This window comes from Sylvia atricapilla, chromosome 1, assembly GCF_009819655.1.
Source record: "Sylvia atricapilla isolate bSylAtr1 chromosome 1, bSylAtr1.pri, whole genome shotgun sequence".
Lineage (NCBI taxonomy): Eukaryota > Metazoa > Chordata > Aves > Passeriformes > Sylviidae > Sylvia > Sylvia atricapilla.
The window spans coordinates 90,868,438-90,880,691 of record NC_089140.1 but is presented as its reverse complement, the minus strand read 5'-3'; the positions used below and the strand labels follow the sequence as shown (position 1 = coordinate 90,880,691).

Genomic DNA, 12,254 nt, shown 5'->3' with positions numbered 1-12,254 from the left:
TTTGGTATGGCTTAGAAGCACAGGAACTTACTGAACTATCATTTTTACACTAAAACTTTTACAGTTTGATGAGACCCACAAACCACAGGCCCATTGGCTAAATATTTCTTTGAAGAGCTGGCTCAGCAGAGACAAAAATTTCTTCCAGGCCTTTCTGTCTCAGCATGCACAATCCAATTTACATTTCAATTCCGAGCTCATGACCCTATTTGTGACACTGATTTTGGGAGTTGATGATCTTGAGCTAGATGGCAAATTTGGAAAGACTGTATTTCACCTAACAGCTCCACATTAACCTTTTCTCCTTTCTCACTCAAAGTGATTTTGCCTGTTCAGCTCTGCTGAATAGAGCAGCTAGCTCCATTTTAGTAAAATCTACAGTCTGACTAACTCTAACCTGAGAGCTCAGAGGAGGAAACAGTTTCCTTAACACAAACCACTATTTTTATTGTTATGTTGTTATGTATATTGTTATATTGTTAAAATTGTCTACAAGAAATTGTAGACTGGGCTGCAAATCTGGCAGAGGGTCCTAGGCATTTACTACACACCCATAAAGAGCTGAAGTGTGGAGTTCTGAAGACCTACTTGCTTTTCCCATGAGCATGATCTACCTGGATGGACCGCAGCAGTTTTAAAAGGCCATCCACATGGCATCACATACTCTTAGAAGTGAACATAAGTTTATAATTTCTGTCACAGACTGAACATTCACAGTGAAATCGATACATGAATCAATTCTTGACAATTTTAAACCATAAAATATTCCCAGTAGTCATCTAAACGCTAAAATGGTTAATGCTAAAACCAGAACCAATCTACTTCCATTTGTATTTGTGGCATGACAGCTGTTACCTGTAAATCTAAAACATCAAAACATAACCAAGAGAGAAGAGATAAAAACATCAGCATGCATATTGATATACAGAGGGCATATTAGATACGAGATAGTCCACAGCCTCTCCTGACAGCAAAAGGGGATGACACATGCCCCAGCATGTGTTGGTCTAGCCCCAGCTTCACAGCAACAGGCTAAAGCCTCATTTCTCTGATAAGCATAGAAAGGAAATGAGCAATTGCTCTGCAATCACTTCTGTATGGAGAGTTTACTGGGACTGATGTGGGAAGCACATAACAGGTGGAGAAACATACACAAAACCCAGCATAAATCTGTGGTCTGATTAAAGTATTGCAATTGAGGAGTTTTTCTGTGATTATTTCATGCGACAGATGATGCCATTTCTTTTCAACATTCATAAATTCTTACATGGTTTCCTTCACAGGTGAAGTAACAGTGAGAATGTTCCTGTCCCATAACTAGCTAGCCTGGGTACCATGAGCTAGCCCTGGTAGGAATGGAGCTCAGTATTCAGACAAACAAGCTTCTACAGCAGCCTGAAGAGCAAGATTTTCGGACTTAGAAACCCAAAAATGTAGGGAAAACCCCCCAGTATTTACTACCAGGAAACCACATGATCGATACCTTGTTCCTTACTAACAGGAAAGGACAGTTCATAGAGGACACACAGCACTTTATTGAAGTCAAGAGAAGCCATAAAGATATTTGATATCTTAAAGTAGTGACAACTGTGGAAATTAGTCTGTGAGAGAAGTAAAACATACCTTTATTGAGAGGAAGGATATACTATCCATTTTATAGTGTGATTACAGGGGTGCTGAGGGAGAGACACAAAAAAGGTTTTTTTGTGAACTTTTGTTCTCCCAGCAAGGACAATTACAGCTGCTGTTTTTTCAGATCCCCAAGCACAAGTGCTGATCAGTGACAGAGCCACCTCCAAATATTAATCAAAGGAAGCAAAGAGACAGGACTGTGGTTCTATTCTCTCTTCCCCAGGTCAATACAGATAAGGATGGGGACTGCAGGCTGACTTTTCGATACGCCATTTCCTTCCGTTTCCTTTGGAAATTCGGAAATATTATAGTATAGTATTTGTATAATATAGTTCATATCTGTCAGAACCTCTGAGTGTTCAACAATAAAAGGACAGGAGACAGTAGAACTCCTTCAAAGAAACACACCAACAAAGTGCTTTTCAGAATATTCAGCATATGATGTTGGCTTCTTTCTGTAGTGCTTCTATTATTTTTAACTAGATCTTTCCATAATCATAATAGAGATATTGTATTGAAACTCACATTAAAATGCAGAACAGAAACATGAGTGAAAATGTACTGGGGTTGTGAGATAATATTTGTCATTACCATGACAGTAGCAGAGAAACTTCAGAACTTAAATATGAAGCTGTTCTTTCACAGAGGGACAAAAAAGTATGAAAACTAGCCAACACAGATAAAACTGGCCCAGAAAAATGTGACTGTAAATTATGCCTATAATTCTCATGGAATTCTAAACAATCATTGTTATTGATTAATTGTCACAGAATAGATTACTTATATAGCCAAGATGAAAGCCTTCTGCCAACAAATAATGAGATACACTTAAGGGTATATTGAAATGTTTTTCTCTACATATTTTGTTACAGAATTTTATAGCCCACTTTAAGCAACTCCACACAAATTGACTCACTTTCACTTAACTAACTAGCTCACATTTCACAAAGTTAGTACAGAGCATTTTCAAAAGCATATCAGATAGTTACATGTTCTTGTTGAACAAAAGCAAAACAAAAAAAATCCTGCAACTGGTATCAGCAGAATAAAACAAACTTACCATAATACACAGCAGTACTATGATTGCCAGTTTGACTGTTACCCCTTACACTGAGAATTTCCAGAGGAGACTGTGCTTAGTTTCAGTTCCTTTCACTACATGCCATAATTTCTATTTTCACCACATTTTTTAAGTGTACGTATTCATACCTTATGAAGACAATTTCTACTGAGAGTGTTTAAGGATGAGAGAAATGCAATACATAAAAGATGGGACAGATGGATTTCCTTTATTTTCCTTAATGTAGACAATGCTGTCTATCTTTCAATGACACTGTATCTAAAGCTAATAGCACCGTCAGTTATGTCAGTCTGACTGCAAATAACCCTCATGCAGTTAAGACCAAATAAAAATGTTTAAACCAGTATAAGCACTGGTACAATTCATGTCTATAAAAGCCCCTCTGAAAAACCACTGTATCCTAAAAAGTCAAAAAATATGTATATTGATAAGCATATCCATTCATCAACTCCTATATGTCTGCTTGGATATATACACATGTAAAAACTATATCTATGCTACTATAAATCCAAATCACATGTCTGCCCTAACATCATTCCAGCAGCCTGAACCACACAGCTCCAAATGAAGATTAAGGATTTCAAAGCTCATAATAGCTTACAATAGATTGACACTACTAAGAACTGTTATGTCACTGCAGCTCTTTATAAACTTAGAATTCCATGCAAACTACAAAGAGAAATACGAGCAAGTGATGAGTTTTCACTCTCCAACAAATACAATGTAAATTTTAAAGTAAATTCAATAAACTTAGCATGGACTATTCTCCAGAGAACTGAGGGTGACAGAGATTTCTCATCTAGAGGAGACAGGCTATGCTTGATTAAGAAGTAGCAGAAAAATAATATTACATATAGCTGAAAACCTAAAAATGCCTAGGTCTTAGTTTGTTCTGAAAAACCATGCCTGCAAAAGGTGCTGCCTCCATGACTCCTCTTTGAAAAGCTTTTCAAAAATTTTTTTATATATAGCCTCTCCTGCTTCTCCAGACAGTGAACGATCACTGTACTCCCTTAAACCTTCCTGTGACATCAGTTTAACAATCCCTTCTCCCACTGTCTTCCAGATGCCCCTTTTGCTTAACTATCCTAATTCAGTGGGAGTGATTAGATGCTTAGCCTTTTAGAAAACCTTGCTGCATAATCAGCACTCGGCAGCCTATCTCAGGAACCAATATTATTAAACCTTGTCCTACAACAGACAGAAACATTTAGTTTCTGAGCATTATTCCTTATTGATGCATCACAGCTCAATAGGACTGCTGGCAGCTATAGGGAATACTTAGTCATCAGATCTCAGAAAAATTTTGGAAAAGTGTTTGCCAACAGGTGAAACAAAGCATGACCCCTAAGCACCTGAAATACTTGAAGAAGAGAATGTCTCTAAAATTTGGAAAAATTATCTGGTGGTTTCAGCTGGCATTAAATTATTTTTTTTTCACAGTGGCTAGTACAGGGCTGTGTTTTGGATCTCTGCTGGACACAGGGTTGATAATACAGAGATGTTTTTGCTCTTGCTAGCAGGGCTTTTACAGAGTCAAGGTCCTTCTGCTTTTCATACTTTTCACTTGGCAAGGGACTGGAGGGACATGGGATGAGACACAGCTGGACAGGTGATCTCAACTTACCAAAGGGATATTCCAAGGCCATATGGCAACATGCTCAGGATACAAAGTAGGGGAAGAAGGAAGAAGGAGGGGATACTTGAAGTGACAGCATGTGTCTTACCAAGAAAACGCTACGTGGGATGAGACCTTGCCCTCTTGGAACTGGCTGAACAGCTGCCTGCCCATGGGGAGTGGTGAATGAATTCCTTGTTTTGCTTTGCTCGAGTGCATGGCTTCTGCTTTTCCTATTAAACTGTCTTTATGTCAACTCCTGAGTTCTATGCCTTTACCCTGCCAATTCTTTCCCTAGTCTTGCTGGCAGAGGAGTGACCAAGTGGCTCTGTGGGGCTTGGTCACTGACTGGGCTTAAATGATGGCAGATTTTAATCTCAAATTTCTAATCAGTCTCCTAGACATGAATCAAAAATCATGCCACTGCACAAGCACTCACACTTTCAAAGACACATCTGACCTGTCTTAAAGCTCACCATTAGCAAGCTATTGGCAACTCGTTGATAGGTTCAGTCCAGAGAAGGAGTGAAAGGTGTTCTGACACATTACATTATGGTATCCTAAGGCTTGTCTCTCTCCAATTTAGCTTATGCTCACACTCCCTTTTAAAGAGTGAATGCTTTCCTTTAACACTTGACACTACCAGTCACCTAGCAATCATTTGTCACTGACAGCTCTTAGGTCTTATTTCTCATTCCCTCTATTGCCTCCTGGGAAGGCTCCTGAAGAGATTATGTGCTGCACTGAGCGACAGCAATCCTGTGGCCAAGAGTGTTCAGAGAGCAAGTCACGGGTAAGAACAGTGGCCAAACACAAGCAGTGAAAAACTTAAAACTGGCAACTGAAAACTGGTGCCAAGCCTAAGAACACTTCCCATATTTCAGTAAATCCTGTGCAAATTGCCTGCAAAGTCTCTGCTAACCTGCTCTACCTTTCTCACTCCTTTTGAAAGCTATTTCATGAAATAACGACCTATCAAATAACTGGAAATGCTGTCTGAAATGCCTCTACAATGCTGAATGAAGCTAAGTGTCAGGAAAGCTAATTTCCTTCAGAATAAATACAGAATCATTTCATGTTGTGGCTCATGTAGAAAGTCTTAGCAAATTAATGCAATCTTAACTTTCATAATACATTGTTGTCAGATGGAACTGAGAAGCTTTTCAGTTATCCTTATCACATATCAGCAATAAGCAACACCAGTTGAAAGTTTCTAATTAAAAAAAAAGAATCACAATAGAAGCTTATAAATAATGAATGAGCAAAACCTTTTTCATCCGCTTGCAGGCAACCATTTCTTTGTTTAAAGACAAATATGTCGAGATTAAGAATCACAGTTCAAATAAGGAAGAAAATGTCAGGTCAGATAGAAGATTATTCTTCAGCAGAAGCTGCCAGAAAATAAAGATTCAAGAAAGAAAAAACATGTTACCTTTGCAAGGATTTGAATTGCGACAGTTTATACCCTTATAATTAGTTAAAATCTGTTTTGCCCTAGGAATTACTACTTCATCTTTAACTGCTGCATAGCTATTTCCTTCATTTAAAGTTTTATTTATGAAATCCTAGATTTCACTGCTTTAGAAACACATACACAGCATACAGGAAATCTCAGGTTATGAAAGCAGTATATATAGTAAGTGATAATTACTCCTCATAGCCAGTTCTCTGGCTGTAAATCTTTCAGTCATGCATAAAGCAAAACAGACAGAAAGGTCAAACCAGACAAAGGCCAAATAAGGTATCCTTAGAGTCAGGATAAAAGTGAAGGAGTCTCAACCCTGGGCATATTTCACTATGTTAGTAATGGTATTTTGCCAAAAGGACACAGAAAGTAAGTAGCAAGTAGCATATAAAATATCATTAAGTGACCTGAGCTCACAAAGAAACTAGTAATTTTGTAGCTCAAGAAGATTCTTCTATAAAAATTTCAAGAATTTGCATTTTTACGAGCTTAAAAAAATTATTTCTACTGATTCTTTTTTAAGCTTTGTTTTCACCCTTGTTATTATACTTCTGTCTCTTACTTAATTTGTTAGACTGACTTCCAGCTCTGTATAGGAATTTACTAATACAGTTCCTATGGATTTAACACCTAAAAATATTAGGTATTTATATATTATGTATCAAAGAAAGAGCTATATAATGACATAAAAATAAAGACTCTGTTTAAAACAATTATTTCTTTAAATGTGAATTGTTAACACCATCATTATAGTTTTCATTCAGGAAACTGAGAAAGGTATAAACAAATATAAAGAAATGAAGGCAGATCATCCATGAAGCATAACACTTGTGATGAAGCAAGCAAACAGAGCTTACATTAATTCTTCTGAATAGAAGTTCCTGCTTCTTAGGGTGTTTAATAAAATCCTTGATAGTTTGAAATGAGCTTGTACATGAGATCACACTTTTTCTTGGATATAATAGTTGTAGCACAAAGTCTTGACATAACAAACTCTATGAGCTGAAACTTATGGCAGCAATTTGAATCAACCCTAGTAAGGAAGTTAAATGATAAAAAAATATATTCAAGTGGATATGGTATGATTATATTCTAGGATATACGGATATGCAATAACAGCAACATCTTCGTCTAACCAAGTGTTCTTCTGTTCTACTGTTCATTGTCTTTTATTATGTGATTAACTTTTCAGAGAATGCAAATCCTCATTGTTCTGGGAGTTTATTTGCCAAAATAAATTATTTTTTAAAGTCAAATGGTGTAATTATATGTCTTTTTTAACATTAATATTTTATCTAAACATAGCATGCTCTACAAAAATTGCTATTTATACCATTTATCACTTTAAGTTACTTCTTCCTGGCAGGGTCCAAACCCAGCAGGCATTTCTTGACTCAGAATTTATGGTGGGAAATAATATGGTACAGACAAAACTACAGGCAGCAATCATGAAAAGACATTTGTTCTTGTTGACATTTGTTCAATGAATATATGACAACTCAACTTCATTACTTGTGTCATACACTAGTCCATTTTCTGCAGGGGTATGTGAGGGAATCAGCCTGTGCAAGCTTGGGCTGACTTCCCAGCAGAACTCCCAGGAGCTTCCCAGGTTGGAAAGGCCATGCAGGCAGCGACAGGTTTGGACATGGACGCCACTGATCTGCAGAGAAGCTCCTCTGGCAGCAGCCCAGGGCCCAGCAGCAGCTCCATCTGTCAGAGTCTCTCCAGGAGAGGGACAACTGAAGGCAGGACCATGCAGGGCATGGAGGTGCCAGTGAGAGAGGTGGTGTCCACCTTCTCTTGCCTCGTCAACTTGACTTCAGAGCACTGAAATGTCAGAGACCATGAGGCACAATTCAAGATCCACCATGACACTGCATTCATTCAAAGGTAAGGGACAGCAAACCACAGGACTGCAGTGTACCCATTTCAAAAATCTATGGTGTTTCCAAAGAAATCCAAGATGACAGAGCATTAGTGTATCCACATCTTTTATCCAAGGGGAATAAATGTAATTATTATGTTCCTGGTGTCCTGAAAACTCAGTCTGAATAGGCACAGTGTGCACTATCAGTATAGTCTGGCAAAAGAGAAATTTGAATCATTATCAAATGATCAGGTTTATTATTATTTTTTTTTTTTTTAGTTAAAACAAAAGTTACTCATGAACTTAATCAAATCCACCAAGCATTGCCATTTAGGGAAGGAAAAAACTGGGAACAGCACTTCTGTCAGTCTTTTCTGACTTACCAGGCTAAAGTACACACACAGCTGAAAAATGCAAGACACCCAAGACAGTGACCTAATCCCAGTTTCCATTTGCTAGCTCAGCATTTAAGCTTTCCATAACAACATGACAGATGATGTGATAAAGGATATCCTGACAGGAAAGACAGAGTCCCCAGGGACCTGGATGACTCTGACTCCAGCCCAGCTACACACTCTGATTGAATGAGAAAGAAGATCAAGGTGACCTTTTCCTCCTCTGGTATGCTTAATATCCTAGTGTTTCATTTGACTTTCTTCTGCATGCCCAAAACAAATGTTTTGCTGCAACTACTTAAGTCTGTTACTTATGTCACTGAAATTCTAAATCCAATGTGTAATATCAATTATTCTTTTTGCAGTAGACAAAACAAATTTAAAAACCCACATTGGTTACTTAGAAAGCCTGATGTGGTTACCTTTTCCCAGAGAGGCTTTTCTTGTCAGTGTGATGATGCACAGCACAATTTAGCCCTGGTCTGTGGACAGCTCCAGCTGACCTGCACATGGCTGCCAAGTCTCTGCCCCTGTTTTTAGTGGCTGCTCAGATGTAAAGGGTGAGCTGAATGAAGCAGTTCTCCTTTTGAGGGCTGGTTAGCCCTTGCTAATTTAAATGATAACCAAACTTAAGTGCACAACATGACAGAAATAAAAGTGTCTCCCTGAGCAGAAGATGTGTGCTTGACCAAAGGATCATGCCAGCAATCACACCTCCCAGCAAGGTTGTTTTCCCTTCACTTAGCAGGGCATGCCTGCTTTCTGCTGATCTCACACCATGCAGGGAAGAAATATAAAGTCCATTTTAGCACATTTGGATGCATACCTATGATTATATAATTAGGGCCTTCCCTCACCTTCTGTCAAGGCTGTGCTCCCCCTCCCCTGGCAGAGGAAGGCTCAGCACATGCTGAGCAGGCTCCCAGACGCTGTGCCTGCTCTGTTCCAGCTGAGAAGACCTAAATCAAGATGCTTTGGCTTCTTCCTTACATACTGCATCCTTAAACTTTTACAGAGTTAAGAGGGTGTTATTTAAAGGTAGTAGTTTCACAGTTACCAAGCCTGAAAATGGAGGAGAGCAGCAGCTGCTGTGCATATTAGGTGTGTTAGATCTTGACTACTCACTATGTCCTTGAATAACCATTCTTGCCATTACACCAGGTGGCCTGTGAAAACACTGTAGCCCATGAAGAGCACTCTTCATGATTCAGGGTCAAACCCAAACGCAGAATTCCCACTATCCTCGTCCTAAGATACAAAATAAGGCAGCTGATGCAGTGCTGAACACACATTTATACAAAGCTCCAAGTTATGCTCTTTCCTGTCTTATGATTTGTACAGTAGCTGCCTAAGTTTTTTCCTGTACAAGAAATTCAGTTTTGAGTCATCCAGGCTGGTTTATTCCTAATACCTTATTCAGGACTTGCAGGGGAATAATTCAGGAAAAGCTTCAGAGAAACAAAAGGCCACTTGAGCTGTAAACTGCAACTACAAGTGAACTCTTACTGAGATATCAGGGTAACTACAAAGGCCCCCAAGTAGCAATACCCCCCCAGATCACTGTTTCAGTTTCTGCTGTTGAGATGAATAAAACTATCACTCAAAGAGCCACTGAAAGCCAGAGACCTTAAGACTTTAGAAGACAGCTCTAGCCTTCCCCTGACAATCAGCTCCCCATTCAAAAGTCACACGGGATCACAGATTGGATTTCCCTGTCCCCAGGGAGGTCTGCTCTGCTCCCATAAGGGACGGGCTTGTCATTGCAACAATTAGGGACTGCACTCTAGGGAGTGAGAGAACAAGAAGTGTTCTACAATGCCAGGATGGCTGTAGAAGTGTATGACTCTGAGTGAGAAAAGTGTGTGCCTGACTGCAAATTACAGTGTTTTAGGATCATAGGAAGGGGTCATCTTAAAGATCATCTAGTTCCAAGCCCACTGCCATGGGCAGAGATGCATTTTACAAGTAGTAGTGGCTGCTGGGAAATTCCTCTTCAAAATCTATGTTTCTTGACTATCTTTTTGATCCCCATGAGGCCACCTGAGAAGTTTAGAAAGTTTGGGTTACTCCTCCCAGGAGGAGAGATGCTGTGAGATGGTAAACACGTGTGTGAGAGACCCCAGAGCCTGGGCCCCTGGGCTGAGGGGTGCAGGTGGTGAGGCTGTGAAGCCCCATGACTTCAAGCACTGGAAGAGGAGAAAAAATGACCATGCCCCACTCAGCTCCCACAGACTTTAAGAGACAGATCTAGGAGATGCAACTCACTCACGAGAGGCTGCTGTCTACAAACGAAGCGGTGAGGTTTCAAACAACAGAATTTGAAATGTTTTGTGGAGCAGCCTCGCCCAACAGACCTCTACAAGGGTATTTCTCGCTTTATGAATTTCCATTTTATGGTTTTCTATTTTTAATGCAAATATAGGTCAATTGTACGTCAGCATGAGACCAAAGCAGTTGTGAAACATAAGATAATGGCCAATTCAGAATTTAGCCCACCCTGATCCATGTATTTCATGTTGATAGACTTGTTTGACTTTCTCCAGATCCTACCAGTACATTTTAGTAGGATGAAATCTATCAAAAATTTATCACCACTACTATTTCATTTTAAAATCTAAAGAGTTAAAACTTACAGGAAAAAAACCCACTCAAAAATAATAATATATGCAAAAGAAAACTCATTAAGAAAACTACTTTGTTTTAGTCAGATTTGGGTCTTTTCACCTGTATTCTGATCCTATATTCAAGAGAAAAAACTACTCCACTGGTTAAAAGTCAAAGTTACAGAGAAATAACTCATTTTTTCCTGTTGCTTCAGCAAACTTCCACTTGCCTTACCCTGTTTTGAGAATCTTTTTGTACTAATCCACAGGGGAAAACAAAACAAAACAAAACAAAAAACCACAAACAAACAAACAAACAAAAACCCACCAAAAATTAAAAGGAAGAAAAAGGTCCAACAGTGCTTTGCTTTTAGCACTAGTTAGGAACAATGTGTTTTACTAAGAGCAAAGAAATCAGTGTGAAAGACTAAGTTACAAAGAACAGTTTTAAAGTTAAACTCATTGATTTTATTTTTAATGATTACTTTAAAAAAATTCCTAAAATATGGTATACATCCTTGTTGTGCTGTTTCATTTTAAATTTTGATTTATTTTTCCTTTTATTTTTTCATCTGGATTTTAAATAGCTACAGGAAGCAAACTAGCATTAAGAGAAAAGCCTCCAATGGAAAGCTACAGCCATTAAATTATAATCATTCTAAATAATAAAGGATTTAATAATTAATATAGAGCAGTTATATAATACACCTGACAGACAACTCTGGAATAAAGTTGTGCGGCAAAGCACAATCAGAGCACAAAAGCATTTATGCATAAGCATAGCATTGTATTTGTGCATAACATCAAACAGACTTTTCTAAGAGTTTCCAGAATTAAAACTGGTACTTCAGGTACTAAGAGAAAACAATTTGACAAGACACTCCTACTTTGAGAGACTCTATATTGCTCAGAAAACTGATAGCAGTTTTGTCTTTGTCTTTGATACATTGTCTTGTTAGGACAGGATTTATACCTGTAGGAGCAAAATACAATATAAAGCAAAAAATCCTTGCAAAGCTGATTAAAACTAGAAAAGCAGAAGTATGCAATTTTTTTTTGTCATGTATGAATATTGCAGTATGACACTGAAGAATGGTAGAAATTTTTTAAATGGCTTGGGCATAAAATGATAGATTAAATAACCTCTATAAAATGCACAAAACTTTGGAAAACTGCTGCATAAAACTGATGTAATGGTTTTTCATTACAAGTGGGATCAAGAGTCCAAAAGCTGCAATGCTTTAAATGAGAGAGATTAGTGTCTATTTTAATACAATTTTTGCCCTTTGCTTAAGACAACGTTAAAATTGTAGGTGAAGAAGACTGAAATTTGTTTGGAGTATGAGAGTAAGCAGAATTTTGGATGCAGGTAATGCTAAAAACAATTTAAAAATATTTAAAAAAAAGCTTTTCCCTGCGACTTATAGCAAAGTCTTAGTATAAGCTACCTACAAAAGTCAGTTGTCCCATTAACTTTATTTCTGATGAGTCTGAAAGTCAAAACCACAGTGATTTAAGTGTGAGGAGGGGTTTTAAATCTTACCTGAAGTGAGTGAGTACACATCCCAGGCATATGCATCTGAGTAACTG

The 12,254-nt window shown here is 38.2% G+C and overlaps 1 protein-coding gene across 1 annotated transcript in view; it reads right to left on the bottom strand.

Annotated features, from left to right (window-relative positions):
- GABBR2 (gamma-aminobutyric acid type B receptor subunit 2) overlaps positions 1-12,254 on the bottom strand; it is a 244,100-nt gene that overhangs the window by 163,263 nt on the left and 68,583 nt on the right. The gene's annotated exons all lie outside the window — the stretch shown is intronic.